Source organism: Vulpes lagopus, chromosome 23, assembly GCF_018345385.1.
Source record: "Vulpes lagopus strain Blue_001 chromosome 23, ASM1834538v1, whole genome shotgun sequence".
NCBI lineage: Eukaryota > Metazoa > Chordata > Mammalia > Carnivora > Canidae > Vulpes > Vulpes lagopus.
In genome coordinates this window covers 50804403-50822780 of record NC_054846.1, presented here as the reverse complement: position 1 = coordinate 50822780, position 18378 = coordinate 50804403, and the positions used below count along the sequence as shown (strand labels likewise).

At 49.9% G+C, this 18378-nt stretch overlaps 1 long non-coding RNA gene across 5 annotated transcripts; it reads left to right on the top strand.

The window, feature by feature from the left end:
- The first annotated feature begins 1001 nt into the window (after positions 1–1001).
- Positions 1002–11380, top strand: LOC121480950. 5 transcript variants are annotated; one of them, XR_005985153.1, is made up of 4 exons: positions 1002–1221; positions 2321–2392; positions 2800–2990; positions 10999–11380. It is a non-coding gene; the product is annotated as an uncharacterized LOC121480950 (long non-coding RNA). The 5 variants fall into 5 exon arrangements; XR_005985154.1 differs by having other exon boundaries at positions 2800–2998; XR_005985156.1 differs by having other exon boundaries at positions 2777–2990.
- The last annotated feature ends 6998 nt before the right edge of the window (positions 11381–18378 follow it).

Sequence of the window (18378 nt, the reverse complement as noted above, 5' to 3'; positions counted from 1 at the left end):
CTCCTCCAGGAGTCTTTATTTTCTGGAAAAGAAAAGAGAGATGGAGACGGAGGAGTCACAGAAGAGCTGCTTTTTGGTCTGCGTTAGTCGCCTTTCCTTCAAGGGCCTGTGGCTACAGAATTTCCAAGAGAGAGTACTCAGAACAGGGGCCTTCTGGGCCCCACCTCCCTGGGCCCACACCACCTCCTGTCCCCATGAGCCTACCCACTCTCTGCTCCATCCCAGTGAGAAAGACAAAAGCCTCAGACCCAGGCCAGGTGACCTATATAACATGGGATGGAGAGGAAAGCCCAATTTGGGGGGCAGGTGGGGGGAGCCACGGGTAGTGGCCCAACTTGATGTCCTTCCCCATTTCTTCCTGTCTCCATCTGGTTCTGCGCCCACGGCTGTCCTCAGCTTCTCACTGTGTGCCTTGGAGCCAGTCTGTCACCTCTGTGACCCTCAGTCTCCTCCTCTGTAAAGAGAAGGTAACAGAACTTCGGCAGCAAGGCCGCTGAAATTGTTGGCAGGTGCTGCGGGCCGGAGGGGCTGCTCAAAGGGCGTCAGCTCCTTTGTCACAATAAAGAATTCCATTTTTTCCATATATGGGATGCTGCCCTTTCCTATTTACAAATCCACTTCATTTGTTTCAGCACAGCAACCTCTTAAGTATTAGGAGGCAAGGGGATCACAGGGACAGCCAGGGCCAAAGCAGGATTTGAACCCCCAGCTGGCTGCTGGCTCTCCAGCCAGGCACTGGCCCTGCCTCTGGCCTTCCCAATGTCTCCTTCTCTCGCATCCCGCTGTGAACTCCTCCCTCCCTAGTTTCCGCCAGGACCGCCCCCTCCTAAGCCCCGCTGCTCCCTTCTCCTCCTCCCCCTCCTCCTCTCTTCCCCTCCTCCCTCTCCTCCCTCCTCCCCCCCTCTTCCCGTCCTCCCTCCTCTGCTCCCCCCTTCCTCTCCCTCCTCCCCCTCTCCTCCCCCTCCTCCCCCACGCGTCTTCCCCTCCCCTTCCTCCTCGGCGCCGCCCCCTCCTCCTCGCCATCCTCGGAGCCCAAATACGCGACACCTGGAGCAATAGCAGCCGCCCGCGGCCTGGGCCTCATTACGGCCGGCCCTTATCGCGGCGTGCATCACATTATTTCATTTCAAAGAATCCGCAGAGAAACCCGTCCCCGGCCGACAACAGAAAGTAAAAACACAGCTGACTCCCATTAGGGCCCTCTCACGGGCTCCGCGTGAGGTAATGAAATATGGAAGCGGTGAGATATGTAATGCTTTATTAAGCGGTCTCAGCTACAACGGCGTGCATGCCAATTACGCCTGCAGGCTACCGCCCGCCCCCGGCCCGGACCACCCAGCGCGCGCCCGGCCCGCGCCCCGGCCGCTGGGGGGGGGAGGGAGGGGGGAGCAGGGGATGGAGGGGAGGGGGAGCAGGGGATGGAGGGGAGGGGGGAGCAGGGGATGGAGGGGAGGGGGGAGCAGGGGATGGAGGGGAGGGGGAGGAGGGGATGGAGGGGAGGGGGGAGCAGGGGAGGGGGAGGAGGGGATGGAGGGAGGGGGAGGAGGGAGAAGGGGAGGGGAGGGGAGGGGGGAGCAGGGGAGGAGGAGGAGGGGATGGAGGGAGGGGGAGGAGGGAGAAGGGGAGGGGAGGGGGGAGCAGGGGAGGAGGGATGGGGGAGGGAGGGGGGAGCAGGGGATGGAGGGGAGGAGGGGATGGAGGGGAGGGGAGGGGGGAGCAGGGGAGGAGGGATGGGGGAGCGGGGAGCGCCAGCGGCTCCCGAGAAGGGGAGGACAATCAGCAAGGAGAGGAGCCCGCGGGGCAGGGAGGAAGAGCACCGCGGAAGAGGAAGGGCAGTGGCCCCTGGCCAGTGCCACCTCTGGGTCCTGGCAAGTTAGCAGAGGCGACATTTGGGCCGCGGGAGCAAAACCCATTGGTCTGGAGTTCGGGGAAGATGGGGAAGGGAGTGGCCAAACACGGAGGCTCAGAGAGGGAAAGACACTTGCGAGGGCCCCACAGACCCATCGAGGGCAGCCCGGCCCCGGTTTCCCAAACTAGATGGTTTCCCCTCCGCCAACCGGCCTCCTGCTTTCCTCCAATGCGGCCTAAAGGGCAGAGTGCCCAAGGTACTGTGCGGAGTTCTCACCTCTGACCCTCTAAGCCTCTGAGCCCTCTGTGCCCTCTAGCTGGCCCTCCACGTCTGCCAACCTTTGCCCAGTTTTCGGACTCTGGCCCTGGCGGGGCTGCGCGGCCTCCCTGAGAACCCACCGCCTCCTGGGTGCAGAGCGCAGCCCTCCAGCCCTCTGCCCCACAGCCGCCCACACTATCCCTCCTCCAACAGGCGATTCCCAGGTACCCACCTGGTGCCAAGGAGCGTACGTGCTAATGTCCCTGCGCAGAAAAGGCCGGCAAGGTAATCGGACCCCCATCAGGAAGCTCTGGGACAGGCTCAGCTGCAGAGAGGGAAGTGAAAATGACTGGCTAATATGGAATTTGGGATTATCTGGGGATTTGCATTATCCATTCCAGGAGTTCTCAGCCGTATTACTACCTCAACACAAACAAGCAATGGTTCACTGCCTCAGGAGGGGGGTTGCTGGCGCAGATAACCTGGGCTGAGGCGTGCTGCGCAAACCCTGGTGCAGGCTCAGGGCCTGTGCCTCTCCCGGATGCCCAGGCCGGCATTGCAAAAGGCCAGGGGAGTTGGAGAGCTGTATTTTGGAGAGGTCATCTAGAATTACACCGAGTCTCTTAAAAGAAAGTCATTTGCAAACCTGGGTTCTTTCATTAATTTTAGCAGCAAATTCCTTGTCAATCCAGCAGGCAGAGATTCCCAAGATCTGAGGAGAGCATGCCCTCAGGGCCCCCCATCTCCCACTGGGCCTCCCCTTCTGTCAGGCCCCCTCTCCTGATCTTCTCAGATGCCTGCTGCCCTCCTGCTACCTACCTCTCTCTACCAGGAGAGAGGTCAGACACTGACGAATACTGATGCAGCGCTTACTTCATGCCAGGTACTACTGTAAGTTGTAGATCTATATAAATACATCCTATATATGATGATGGTATTGTCTATAATGCAATATATTATAGATAATGTAAAATGGGATATATATTTCATTAATATTAGAAATATTAATAAAATAATATATAAATATGTACTTATACATCATGTTCACTTAGTCTTGACAAAAACCCCTTAAGGTCAGCGCTCACCATTTTGCAGATGAGGAAGCTGGACCACAGAGAAGCGAGCTGACTTGTCCAAGATCAACAGCTAGTGAGTGGCAGTAACCCAGAAGGTTCGATGCCTAACTCCACACCATTGATCACTGTACAATCTGAACCTCACAGGGAGGAGGCAGGGACAGGGGGCAGCTAACGGGACACAACTGAGAACACTCAGATTTCTGCAGAAGCCTACAGAGCTGCTCTTTACACATGGATTTGATCCTCCCAACACTGTTGTGAGGCAGGTTTGGGGGCCTCATTTTACAGCTGAGGGAACTGAACCCCAGAGGAGAAAGGCCTCTGCATCTCAGCAAGTTTCTCCAGCAAGTCCGTACAGAGCTGAGGTTAGAACCGAGGCCTGAGTACCGGTGGGCTTCCACCTTCCTGACCACCCACCACCGCCAAAGAGCATTTTCAGAAGGCCAGAAGGACTCACCTACCTAAAGGACAAAGCTCGGGCACTAACATATGAATGAGAAGCATGTTCTTTTTTTTTTTTTTTTACATCAGACTTTCTAACATACCTAAAATCTCCTCCTGCCCCCACTGATCCTGTGTCTTTGCCCCAAAAACATCTCACTCATTCAGCAAAGTTGAACGGAGCTCCTACTCTGCCCTGTGCGGTCCCGGGGCAACAAATGTGACCTGCTCCTGCTCCCCAGCCTGGAAGAGCTCGCAACCGGGCAGGGAAAGCGGATGCTGCACCAGTAATAGGAGGGAAGGTAAAGCTTGCTGGAGATGCCTGTTAACACAGAGAATCAGGTCTGCCCAAAGGTCTCCGCGAACGTGATGTTGATGCAGAGCCTTGCAGGGCCAGTATGAGGATTTATCTCGGAGGCAGAAGCACCAAGAAACCCACCTATGGAATATGGAGCTCCTTCAAGGACCTGCTAATGCTTCTAGGGCCCACTGAGAAGGATCCATGTTAGCTAGAGCTGAGTCCTAGAAGAGCATTGGAGATTTTGTTAAATTATTGAAATCAGTGGGAAGGCAGAGGACTCTGGCATTCCTTAATAATTATTTTTCTTTTAAATCTTGCTCCCAATAGAATTTCTCCAAGTTATTCATACTGTCTTAAAACAGAAAGGTCCAGGGGCAGGTGGGTAGCTAAGTGGTTAAGGGTCTGCCTTTGGCTCAGATCGTGATCCCCGGGATCCTGGGATCAAGTCCTGTATCGGGCTCCCTACATGGAGCCTGCTTCTCCCTCTGCCTGTGTCTCTGCCTCTCTCATGAATAAAATAATAATAATAATAAAAAAGGTCTAGACCTCCATTTTCATCAGGTGACATTACTCCTATTTTATAGATGTTGCCCTAAAAACCTGACCTCAGACAGGAAAAAAAAAATGATCTTCATTTATTGAGAACTTAACACGTGCCAGGTACTGTACTAAGCAATTATATACATTTCTCTCATTTGGTCCTCAAAAATATTCTGTGAAATGTTTTCCTAAAATTTTCTAACTTCTTTCACATTTCATATCTTTGGACATGCTCTTGTGCCCTATGAGTATTCCTTGTTCTCCGCCCGCTGTACTCTTTAGTGTTCAGACTAAGAGGCTTCAGATAAGAAAGCCAACAACACAGTGGTTCAAAGAGGGTAGCAGTTTATGTCTCTCTCAGGTGATGGTTTGGACACAGGCATGTGATCCAAGGTGAATGGGATAGCTATGCTCCCCCAGGTCATCCAGGGACCCAGGTTCCTTTTTTTTTATTTTATTCGGTGACCTACTTCACAAAAATCTTAATTATTTTTTATTTAAATTCTATTAATTAACATGTAGTGTATTACTAGTTTCAGAGGTAGAGTTCAGTGATTCATCAGTTGCACACAACGTCTTAATGGAGTTATAATTGACATATAACATTAGTTTCAGGTGTGCAACGTAAGGATTCACCATTTATATATTGCAAAATGATCACTACAATAAATATAGTTAACACCTGTTGCCATCCATAGTTAAAAAATTTTTTCCTTGTGATAAGAACTTTTAAGATCGACTCTCTTAGCAACTTTCAAATATGCAATATGCTATTATTAACAATAGCCACCATGCTATACCTTATATCACTGTGATTCATTTATTTTATAATCAGAAGTTCGTACCTCCTAACTTAAGACAAAAAAGCTTTCAGCTTTTCACCACTGAATATCATGTTAGCTATGAGCTTCTCATACATGGCCTTTATCATGTTGAGATGTTTCCTGTATATCCCCTTTGTTGAGATTACTTATCATAAACGGATGTTGAATTTTGTCAGATACTTTTTCTGCATCTGCTGAGATGATGATAGGATTTTTATCACTCATTTTGTTAACGTGGTGTGTCACATTGATTTGTGGATGTTGAACCATCTTTGCATCTCTAGAATAAATCCCACCTGAGCATAGTATATGATCCTTTTAATATCTTGAATTTGGTTTGCAAATATGTTGCTGAGCATTTTTGCACCTCCATTCATCAGGGATATTGGCCTATAATTTTCTTTCCTTGGGGGCATCCTTCTGGTTTTGGTAACAGGATAATACTGGACTTGTAAAATGAGTTTAGAAGCATTCCCTCCTTCATAGTTTTTAGAAGAGTTTAAAAATGACTGATTCTTGGGATGCCTGGGTGGCTCAGCAGTTAAGCATCTGCCTTCAGCTCAGGTCATGATCCCGGGGTCCTAGGATCGAGTCCCACATTGGGCTCCCTGCGTGGAGCCTGCTTCTCCCTCTGCCTGTGTCTCTGCCTCTCTCTGTGTGTGTCTCTCATGAATAAATAAATAAAATCTTAAAAAAAAAAAAAAAGAAAGAAAATGACAAATTCTAATTCTTCTTTGAAAGTCTGGTAGAACTGACCAGGGAAGCCACCTGGCCCTGGAGTTTGGTTTGTTGGGAGATGTTTGATTACTGATTCATTCTTCTTTCTAGTAACCAGTCTGTTCAGATTTTCTCTTCTTGATTCAGTCTTGGTAGACGGTATGTTTCCAGGCATTTCTGTCAGTTTCTTCCAGGTTGTCCAGTTTGTTGTTGTATAACTGTTCACTGTAGCCTCATATGATCCTTTGTGTTTCTGTGATATCAGTTATAACCTCTTTCATTTCTGATTATATTTATTTGAGTTCATTCTTTTTTCTTGGTGAGTTTCTCCCTGAATTTTGTTGCTCTGTTATCCCCTCATGGCCAAGCAAGTTCACCCACACTACATTCCCACCACAGGAAATGATGGCAAGCAATTTCACTTCCACTCACATTTAAGAAGTAGAAACTCAGTCCCATGGCTTCACTGGCTGCAAGGAAACATGGAAATCATCATCTCTAGCTAGGTGGCCATGTGTCTTGCTAAATCTGGGAGGGGTGTTCTGTTGTTAAGAGGAAGAAGAGAAGTGCGGTGACTGGGTGGCTCACTCAGTTAAGCATCTAACTTATTTCGGCTCAAGTCATGATCTCTGGATAGTGAGATCGAGCCCTGTGTGGAGCCTGCTGAAGATTCTCTCTCTCCCTCTCCCTCAGCCCCTCCCCATTCCAACTGGTGCATGTGCACTCATTCTTTCTCTCTCAAAAAAAAGAAAAGAAAAGAAAAGAAAAGAAAAGAAAAGAAAAGAAAAGAAAGAAAAGAACCAAACTAGGAAAACAAGCAACAACCCTGCCACCCCTACCTCCTTTATTATCCAGCTGACCTGTCCCCTCCTCGGCAAAGCCTGCCTGGATCCCTCACCAGGAAGAATTAACTGTCCCCTCTCCTGTGCTTTGCTGCTTTATACCTCTCAGTCTGCAGGCCTGTCTCCCCTCATCTGTAAATAATCCCTACAAATAATGAGCGCTTGCTATGTCCTAGGCACTGTGCTAAGCAAGTTTTATTCATTAGTTCATTTAAATTTCCTATAACCCTGGGGATTTCCCCTTCTGTGAAATGGGTATAAAAATGATACTGATCTTAGAGGGATGCCATGAGGATTCAAACAACTGGTTTTGAGAGGGATACATGCTCAATAAATATAGCTACTACTCCTGGGTAAATATGAATTGATAAATGTGCCAGTGTAAGGGGTTGGTCCAGTAGAAATCATGCTCCCTGCCCCCCACAGCTCATAGTGGAGCTGTAGTACATTAACCTCATGCCAGGTTGTGTAGGTACCTGGAGATACACGTCAGAGGACACCTGGTAAGGTGGGAAGTGCTCTACAAATACAAAATGCCCAAGTCCTGGAAGGCACTATTTTATCCCTCTTTCCTCAGATGAAAAAGTTAACTACCCAAGACCACACAGCTAGTTAAGTGCCAGAATCATGGCTCAAACCAGACTGATTTTAGTGGGTGATGGAGCAGTGACTGGCTCTATACACCTGTGAGTCTCTGACACTTAATAGACCACGTGGAGAAAGTTCAGACTCTTAGGCCACTGGAGACACTACCACCACCTGGCAGCGGCTACAAGCATTGCAGGCATAGCCTCTCCCTCCTTCAAAGGAGGCAGAAGTCCCTCAAGTATCAATCCCGAATTGTTCTAATACATTAGGTATAATCAAGCCCTGCTCAAGACCTTTGGTTTTCTCTCTCGTATCAACAAGCTACACCAGGCCACTTCCACTGTTCTCAACCACTAGCACAGCCGAGATTTGTTCTTTACAGTTTAGAATTTCTGGGTTCAGAATGTACATTGCAAGAAGGGGTCCAGCCTCCAAGAGCAGGAGCAAGTCGTCAGACAGTTGTCACGTTGAAGCAATGTGACTTCAGGTGTGTGTTTTATGTTAATAACACAGACTTGGTTGTTAACTTAAATTTGGATCCCTAATTACTGCTGTAAATGAAAAAAAGATTTCATTGTGATGCACATAACAAGTTAGCGTTTGTGCAGGACACGGCCCGCCATGCACCAGCCAGTGCCATGACTGGCAGTAAAAACTGCCCGGTCTTCCTGAATAGGTCAGAGAATCTCCCGTGTGGGGTGAGGTGGGTCTGACAAACTGATCCATCAAGTCCTATAACTTAGACACTAAGCACCTACCTGTCAAACGCTTTTTTTTAACTTTCAAGAAAAAGCTGTTTAACCTCCAGCGGTATAGATGTGGTTAATGGAGAAATGAGGAGAACTGTGGGTTTATCCAAAGCAAAAATGCACATGAAATGCTAATATGCTTCGGTATGTCTTGAGATCCTACTTTAATTTTAAAGAAATAAATTTCGTATGCCTGAGATGCAAAAAAGCAGCACTCCGACTTTCTGCATAATTGCTGATGACCTTCAGGGCTTCCACAGATGTAGATTTTCCAGTAAACCCTCAGACCCTGACTGTGATCCTGAAGGCAAAGTGAGCAATTGTGGGAACAACTGCATGTTATCAGTTATCTTTCTCGATTAAGTACCTGCAGTGTGGCGACTCTCCCCCACCCCAATAATTAGGTCAAGAGGCATCTCACATGTCCCCTCTTACTACCAGGAAACTCCAGTTTTCACTTGACACAAAGCTGCTCATTAGAGATGGGGGTTACATGTGTCATTAGCACCTGTTGGGGCGCGACACCCTTTCCCAGCATTAGGTTCTCCCACCGTGACCTAATAATTGTAGCACTATCAACAGCATTCACGAATATTGGTACAGACCTAACAGTTTCCAAAGTACTCACACGTGTTTTCTCATGCCATCCTCACAACCACTCCATAAGATGCCCCCTCTTTACTGATGAGGAAAGAGGGCTCAGAGAGATGACCTGACCTGGCTAAGGTCACACAGCATCACTTAAGACCCTCCTCCTCCTCCTCTCTGTCTCCCTCTCTGTCTCTCCTACTCCTTCCCTCCCTCCCCTCTCCCTCCTCTCCTGGTTTCTTAGTGCCTGAGGATGAATGATTTTTTTTTCCTAATGGCCAGCCTCTCTCTCTTCTCTGAGGACAGACACAGGCAAGGAAGGCGGCAATGGAGGAACTGAGGGCGGCAATGAGAAGGCACCTTGGCCTTTGTCGCCCCCTAGAGTCTGTTCATTTTGCCCAAACCTCCTGCCCCAGACTGATCCCCTTCAGCGCCAACCAGCAATCCCAGACCAGGGATTCCTGGGGGAGAACCCAGCCAGGGACCAGTCTCCACAAATTCCGCCTGTGTGTCTGTGAAAAAGAACAAGTTAAATAGAATGTTCTGGGCACCCTGATAGGGAAAGTAAAACTAACACCAAACTTGGAATTCCTTGACCTGGGTTTGAGTCCTGGCTCTTCCAGTTACCAGCTTTATGACTTCGGACCACTTGATCTCTCCGAACCTCCATGCCTCCCCAGTGAGGTAGATTTCCTCGCGAGGGCTGCTGTTAGCGATGAATTAGAGCCGTGATGGGGAGGCCACCTGCCGCATAGCAAGTGCTCAATAAATGTGGATTCAGACTCAGAGGCTAAGAGCGAGGAAGTGGAGAAGGATGGGGTATTCAGGGCAGTGGGAGCTCGCACATGAGCCTCGCATTCTGTAATTGCAAAAAGTGGCCACAGATTCCTCCCCAGGCATCAAGGGATGGAGCCTGTTTCCTCACCCCTTGAGTCCGGGCTGGCTCCGCAACGTGCTTTGGCCAATGGGTTGTTAGCAAACGTGATGCAAGCAGAGTACCACATGGGGGCTTGACTCCTCTTGCTCCCACCATGTGAAGAATCCAGGCTGGCCTCCTAAATGATGAGACATGTGACCAGGTGCCACTGTGGCTTCAGGCCTCAGCCAGCCACCAGGCCACCCCTGCCATCTGATCCCAGACACAGAAGCGTTTTAGTAACCTATAGCTGCATAACGAATCATCCCCCAAGCAGCTTGAAACAACATTTCTTATCCCACTCAGTTTCTGAGGCCCAGGACACTGGGAGACGCTCAGCTAGAATGGGAGTCTGGGGGCTGGCAAGAGCAGGGGGAAACCGAGTCAACGCCCACCACACCCTGCCTCTACTACAGGCCGCATGCTGCAGCCGCCACTCCACACACGTGCAAGTCTGCTTCCCCCACCCAGAAAACTGAACATCAGGACCCGGAGGGTCCTCGGCAGTGAGCCTCCCCAGCCCCTCATTAAACATCGGGGAAGCTTGCCCAAAGTCACACCAGGAACCCGCAGCAGCAACAAGATTAAACCTGGCACCCCTGCTCCCTGCCCTGGGCTTGTTCCCTTGCAGTGTGTAAAGAGCACGTTGCAGCCCTGGTGACACTTCTGTTTGGAATCGAATATATTTTTAAGTACAGGCATGCCTCGTTTCGGTGCGCTTTGCTTTATTGCGCTTTGCGGATACTGCATGTTGTACAAATTGAACATTTGTGGTGACCCTGCACCGAGCAAGTCTACCAATGCCGTTTTTCCAACAGCCTTTGTTCACTTCTCTTCTCTGTGTCACATTTTGGAAGTTCTCAATATTTCCAACTTTTCCTTTATGATTATATTTGCCATGGTGATCTGTGACCAGTGTTTGTAACCCGCTGAAAGCTCAGATTGTGGCTAGCATTTTTTAGCAATAAAGTATTTTGGGGCACCTGGGTGGCTCAGTGGTTGGGCATCTGCCTTCGGCTCAGGTCATGATCCCGGGATCCTGGGATCAAGTCCCACATCGGGCTCCCTGCATGGAGTCTGCTTCTCCCTCTGCCTGTGTCTCTGCCTCTCTCTGTGTGTCTCTCATGAGTAAATAAATAAAATCTTTTTTAAAAAATATTTGTCACTAAGGTACCTACATTGTATTTTAGACATAATGTTATTGCACATGTAACAGACTATAATATAGTGTAAACATAACTTTTATATGCATTATAGCCAAAAAATTCATTTGACTTGCTTTATTGTGATATTTGCTTAATTGCAGTGGTCTGGAAATGAATCCACAGCATCTCTGGAGTATGACCTGTTGCCCATCCTGGACTCAGAGGGCAGCTCCGGGCAACAAGGAAAAAGCTGCAAGAACAGGAAGGGAAGAGGTGAACTCATTACCTGGTCGCTGACCCCAGCGCACCATCCTCTTACCCTTCTCCGCACCCCTGTCGCCCTCTCCCCACCCCCACCCAGGGGCTAGACCTCACTGAGGTGCCCGGGCCAGCCACACTTCCCAAGAGGCTCATGCCAATTAGAAAATATCCAAATCAGGGATGCCTGGGTGGCTCAGCGGTTGGGCATCTGCCTTCCACTCAGGGCCTGATCCTGGAGACCTGGGATCGAGTCCCATGTCAGGCTCCCTGCATGGAGCCTGCTTCTCCCTCTGCCTGTGTCTCTGCCCCTCTCTCTGTGTCTCTCGTGAATAAATAAATAAAATATTATTTAAAAAAATAAGAAAGAAAGAAAGAAAATATCCAGATCAGAACCTAGACCTAGCCAAGACCTAGTCCTAGAATCTTGGCGGCTCAGGACAAGAAGGAACATTCTCCTTGGCCATGCTCTCTCCGTGACAGGGGGCCGTGCAGCCTCTGCTTACTCACCTCCAGGGCCCAGGGACCCACTACCTCCTGAACCGGTTGGAAAGAGCTTTGGAGACTGATCTGCCTAATGCAATCTCTGTGGCAGACAGCTCTGCGACCTTTAATGTCATTTGGCCTTTCTACACCTCAAATTTCTCTTCAAATGGAGAATAATGTCTCCCAAGCAGGGTAATCGTGATAATTAAATATGTGCAAAGTTCCCAGAAAGTAGTTGGCACGTGACAATTTTTATTACACGGGCAGAAGGTGAGACCAAGAAGGAACCCAGGTGTGCTGCCTTTCAGCAGTGCCTGCTTCCCACCTGAGCACCCATCCCAAGCAGTCAGGGCTGCAAGGGTTTAGGATCCCCTGAGGATTCACCCCGGATGTAGAAAATCAGAATTCACCCATCACCTGGGGGATGCAGACAGGCCCTAGGGCAGCAGGATATCAGACGGTGCAGAGGGAAAGCTCTCAGATGGCCAGGAATATTCAAGGCTGGCCCTGGAATATTCAGGGGTGTTGGGAAGTAAAAGGAGGGAGAGAGAGATCCCATGTGTGCAGGGTGATGGGAGCTGCGGCAGGAAGCCAGTCTCACGGGCACAGCGAAGATGCCACGGCCCCGGGGGTTGCGGGAGGGAAGTTAAGACACAGATACCTCCTCAGCCCAGCTGTGAAAAGTTCAATACAGGCTGCTCCGCCTTGCTCTTTCTTCCACATCCAGGGTACTCTGCATCTCTGGGGGCGGGAGGGCTGGCCCAAATCAGCGACGTTGCCACACTGGGACATCAGAGCGGCACAGGCCACCTGGAGGGAGGATCCAACACCGGGGGGCACCTGGCAGCGCGCAGATCATGTGCCACAAAGCAAAACAAATCTGCAGGCAAATCACTGAGTGTGAGAAGTTGCTAGAGGGCAAGGGACAGGAAACGGCCGTCCACTACACTCTCCCACGGCCATTCACATACCACGCACAAAGTGCCACGGGAGCGTTTTAAGTTTCGCTACCTCCCTGGCTTATTTTAACACAATTCCGCAGTTCTGAGGCTCCCAGGGGCTTGCCTTGGAGCTTGCCCTCTTTCGTGGCCCTTCCCACCCTGTACCCCGGGCCCCACAGGCCGCTCCCCACGTCCCCTCGGCGGATCTAGGGCAGGTGATGGACTCTGGGTTACCAGCGCAGGCTGCTCCCCCTAAACCTGCGCACACCAGGGAAAGCCCCACCTTGTGCCTGGGCCTGGGCAGAGGGAAGTGGGCCCCCCCCCCCCCGGCGGGCTCAAGGCGGGCGGGCCATGGGCCGTCAGCGTCTCATCAGGACACAGCTGCCGTCCAGGAGGAGGAAACACTTCTGGACGTGGAGAGTGGGGATGGCTGCCCCACAGGGTGAATGGACGTCATGTCACCGCACTGTACACCTAAACATAGGTGAAATGGTAAATTTTATGTCCATTTTAGCACAATTTAAAGAAGCAGGCCTCACACCTCCATTAACAGGCCTGAGGGCGCCCTCTGTGTCTTCCTGGGACCCTGCCTGATAGATAACCCCCCCCAGCAGCATCTTCCCCAGTGGTCCAAGGGTGCCGACTCTGGACAGCTCCTCCTCCCCTCCTCCCTTGGGACTTTCTGGAAGCTGACCCCCAAGGTTGGGAAGGGCAGCTGGATGCCCCCCGGTGATGCTCTTGCTGACTGCCCACGGAGACCCCTGTAACTGCACTGAAGCAATGAAGACTCTGGGGGGCCCCACACACACCTGGACAGGATGCTCCAGCATGAGACACTCCTGACCCGGCGCGCCACCCGCACGCTTGCTTCCAGAGCAGTGTTTCTTGGTCTCTGATGGTTTGACCTCTGGGATCTGCTTCCTCACACCCCTGGGGCCCAGGGGATGGGTCTCTACTCTACCAACGTCTGGTGATCTGTCTCTCTGGGCTCTCTCTGGGCCTCAGTTTCCCCTTTTGTACAACAAGGAAGTTAACCAGTGGTGCTCAAAGTTTTCTTTTAACCAGCAGAATTGTTTCTTCAAAGAAAATCATACAAAGAAACCCAAAGGGAAGGTCAAACAAAATCAGGGCTGCCTGGTCTGAGGACGCCACCAGAGGCCTAGAGCATCACTCCTTCTAAGGCACCCTAGGGTTCCATGAAGCACAGTTTGACAACCACAGTTCTAGCTGCGCCTCAAAAGCCTTTCCAGGTTCTGGCCACGTATACAGCAGGGACGAGGCCCAGCCCATGTGCTCAATATAAACGTTTGCTAAATTAATGAAAGGATAACCCAGAAAAATATCCAGCCTGCTTCCCTCTGCTACTTTTCCTCATTTCTGTCCCCTCGGCACTAAGTAGAGGGAGCCCAGCCCCAGGCCTGCAGTTCACTAAAACCAGCAAGACTCCCTCCCTCCTCACTCCACCAGTAACACCCCGGCGGACGAGAAATTGCTGAGCCTTTGTGCCTGCCACCCCGTTGGTGGGAAGTTCGCCGTTCCCTGGCCAGGCCGGTCTGTTGCCTCTGAACACAAGCAGAGGGTCTGAGCTGGGGCCAAGAATAATATTGTGTCAGTGAGTCTATTATGAAAATAATGGAATAAAAGAAGCCACCCTCACTAAGGGATGTGCAAGCTTCCCTCCGACCCGCCACGGCCTGACAAAGGCTGAGGTGGCCCTTCCAGGGTGGGCACTCAGCCAAGCGCTTTAAATAATCATTAAAAACACCATCGTGATTTATCACTGGGGATCAGCTGGGCAGGGGGCTGCTTGCAGCCTGGCCTCTTTCCACTTCGGCCCAGGCATGTGGGGAGCTGGGCATGGCCACCTTCTCCCCCTGCGGAGCCCCCAGGCTGTGGACTTCCCCAAGGCCAACTCCATTGTAAAGCGTTTGTCTTCCTCTCTCCCGGCCAAGAGGAAGTAAATCGTGGTCATATCTAATGTTTCCTGGGTATTTAAGTGGATTATTTCATTCGACCCTCTTGACAACACAGTGAGCTAAGTACTGTTATGACTGTGCCCATTTTAAGTCTGTGAAAACTGAGACACAGAGAGGTACCTTGCTCCCGGTTGGGGCTGCGGGAATGGGCGTTGGAACATCCTGTGCTTGGCTCGAGGGCCTGAACTGGCCCCAAGACACTGCAGTCCTGACTTAGCCCGGCTCTGCTTGCACAAAAGCTCAATTGCAGACCCCTTCCTGAGGCTCTGCTGAGTTGAGGGACACAGGAAAGCCTCCCAAAGGAAGATGGCCCAAAGAGTGGAGGGGTAGCCTAAGAGACACGGCCTCCAGGGCACCCGATGCTGGGGCTCTCCTGGAATCTGGAGGCAACCTCATGTGCCTGCTTGGCCACAGACAGCCCTCCCATGGGTGCAGGGCAGAGAGGCCTGGCCCAGAGTCAAGGCGAGGGAGTCCCGGAGCCAGCTCTGTGCTTGTGAGCTTAGGCAAGTCATACTCCCTCTCTGGACCTTTGCGTCATCTTCTGACAAATGATTATAAAAATGCTATTTAGGGGTGACTGGGTGGCTCAGCGGTTGAGCATCTTCCTTTGGCTCAGGGCATGATCCTGGACCTGGGATCGAGTCCCACATTGGGCTCCCTGCATGGAGTCTGCTTCTCCCTCTGCCTGTGTCTCTGCCTCTCTCTCTCTGTGTCTCTCATGAATAAATAAATAAAATCTTTTTTTAAAAAATGCTATTTTACCTCCCAAGGCTTGTGAAGGAGCTGGAGTGGGCAATTAGTTATTCAGGGGCACAGGTGGCTCACTCTGTTCCTACGACCCCTTGCACAGCTAGACACAGTCCTGTCTCCCCAGACACTGACTATCCCCTCAGAGGATGGGGGGCACCGGCAGGCATGAGGGGGTGAACTCTGGTCTGCTGCGGCCAACAGGGTAGAGAGGAAAGCAGGGGCCTGCAAACCTGGGAACCAGAGAACTGGAGACTCAAACAACTCTGGCAGTTGGCCCATGCTCCTGGTCTCAAATCTATGAGCCACTGACAAGGAGACAGCCCGTGTACAGCTCCCGAAAGTTCTAGAGGCAGATGGAGGCTTACAGTTGTCAGCCCACAGACTGTGACTGAAACCACAGGAGGTCATATGACCCCCAGGTAGAGACAAGATGTATAAGGACGGGGTGAGGAGGAGCTGCCATTGTAGGCTGGCCATTATCTTCCAGCCACTACTGTGGGCCAACTGCTTTACAACTCTGAGAACTAGGGGTGTTTATGCCCATTTTACACATGAGGAAACTGGGGTTTGGAGGGATGAAGCCATATGTGTAAAGGCACCGGGCTGGCTGGGGTGAGCCTGGGATTTGGCCCCCAGGCTGTCTGAGCCCAGAGCTTGGGCCCCCATATACGCATTATGCACAGTTAATGGGCTTCAACACTAACCCAACGACCCACTGCTGGTCAGAAGAGAGGGCCATTTGAGACACTGGGCCTTGGCACGGAGCTCATGGCACATGAGGAAGGAAATGGCCTCTCGATGGCTTCCCTGACCTTCTACTGATCCATGCGCATCCCTCCATCACCTCCAGGTGCCTCTATCCTGGGAATTCTTCCAGAAAACACCACCGGATCATCCTCCAGTGAGGTAGCAAGCTCCTCGTCACTGAAAGCAGAGGCACGCACCTTGGAAGGGGCTGGGAGAGATGTCTAGTGAAGCTCCTTCCGGGGCCACACCAGGAATCTCCATCCCCTGCCAGCACACGTCCCCACTGCTTGTCTCACCAAGCCTCAGTGTGTTTCCAGCTGCGGCTTATGGCTCCCAACTGTCAGCCTCGAGGGGCTCCACTCCAGCTGAGTAGGCCTTTCGGTGGCTCCCATTCAACCTCTGGCTTCCCTCTTACCCCATTTTTCAAGGCAAACTCAGCTCCCATCTTTCAGTACACGTCCTGATGACCCAGGGAACACCCTGGACACTCACCATCGGGGCCCTTCATGGGGCCCTTACAATATTCTACACTAAGGGCCTCGTTGTTCTAGTTAATCCAGTGCTCATCGAGCACCTCCTTTGGGGAACAGCTCAGTGACGAAGGCAGGAGCCCTGCCCCTGAGAAGCTGGAAAACCGTGGAGGCAGACACGTAGATGAGAAATAAAAACGCAGCATGAGCAAGAGCCACGGTCTGGGAGATAAGCGACCTTTAGGGAGGTGGGAGTCCAGCAGCTTGGGTGTGGGTATTACAACCAGTCAGACCCAGGTGTGAATCTCTTGTCTCGAACTTTCTGGGGGTGCGACCTCAGGCTTAGGGCTTCAGTATCCTGATCCACCAGAGGATGACTGTGGGGACTAAATAAGAGGATGCTAGTGTGCCGCATGGTGACTTCACAGTCAGCAACGCTGGACTGCGACCTTGACAGTAGCTAAAAGAATAAACCTTAAAAGTTCTCATCACAAGGAAATAAAAACCGTGTAACTCTGTGTGGTGACAGAGGTCAACCGGGCTCACTGTAGCGATCATGTCACAACACATACAAATATTGAATCATTATGTCATACAGCTGAAGCTAATATTATATGTCAATTGTATCTCTATAAAAGGTGAAGAAAATTAGGAATGAAGGGGGGTTATAATTAAATATCCTACAGACATTAAAAGAAACTATTGTGACAAATTTTTGCACATAAATGTAAAAATAGATTTGAAATAAAGAAATTATAATTTGCCAAAACTGCCTCAAGAAAAAAATAAAATACCAGGGTGCCTGGGTGGCTCAGTCAGTTAAGCATCTGCCTTCAGTTCAGGTCATGATCCCAGCGTCCTGGGGTGGAGCCCTGAGTCTGGCTCCCTGCTCAGCAGGGAGTTTGCTTCTCATTCTCCCTCCGCTGCTCCCCACTCCCTTCTTCATGTGCGTGCTCTTTCTCTCTCTCAAATAAATGAATAAAATCTTTAGAGAGAGAAAATATCTAAGTAGCCCTATAGTGATGAAATATTCTAAATTTGTAGTTTAAAAATCTTCCCTAAAAGACATTCCATACCCAGAGTTTTTAATGAAGGAACAAGCAATTCCAGTCTTTATTTAGCTATTTTAAAATATAGGAAGAGGGAATATTCCCAACTTCCCACATGAAGTTATCACAAACATGATATCAAAACTTGATGAAGAACAGTATGAGAAAGGATCATTGTAGGCCAATTTGGCATAGAGGTAAAAATTCTCAACAGTATTAAAAAGCTGAATGCAGAAATCTCTAAAGAGGATAATCCATTACAACAAGTTGGGTTTAACTTAGTCATGCAAAGACAATTCAACACGAAGAAGTGCTTACTGCTAATTTTCCATATGAACAGATGAAAGGAGGAAATTGCTCTGCTCATCTCATTAGATGCCAAAAAGGTATTTGATGAGATTTAACACCCGTTTATGATTTAAAGCGAAAAACTTCTGAGCAAATTAGAAATAAAGGAGAATGTCCTTATTCTGGAAAAGAAGACTGTCATTCTATTAAGACCTAGAATAGTTCTGTTCACAAATGCTGATTCTCTGGGCTAACTGATACATTGAGCCAGGACCTCCTAGAAGCAGTGATTTGATCCAGGAGTGAGTGTAATGATGGAAGTTTCTGGAACCACTGTGTCAGGCAGAGGAAATGTTTTGGCTAAGCCTTGTGGTGCTTTTCAAATCTCATTAATATGCATAGACTTGTTTATAAATTTTTATTCACCCAATAAAAACTTATTAAACGTCAAAAAAATGAATAAAATGTCAAACATGGTGTACATTGATTTCTCATCTTAGAGCCTCAAAATGATGATAAAGAGTCTATCCTTATATTACAAGAAAAATCTGCAGAATGAATCCTCAGAGTCCCTAT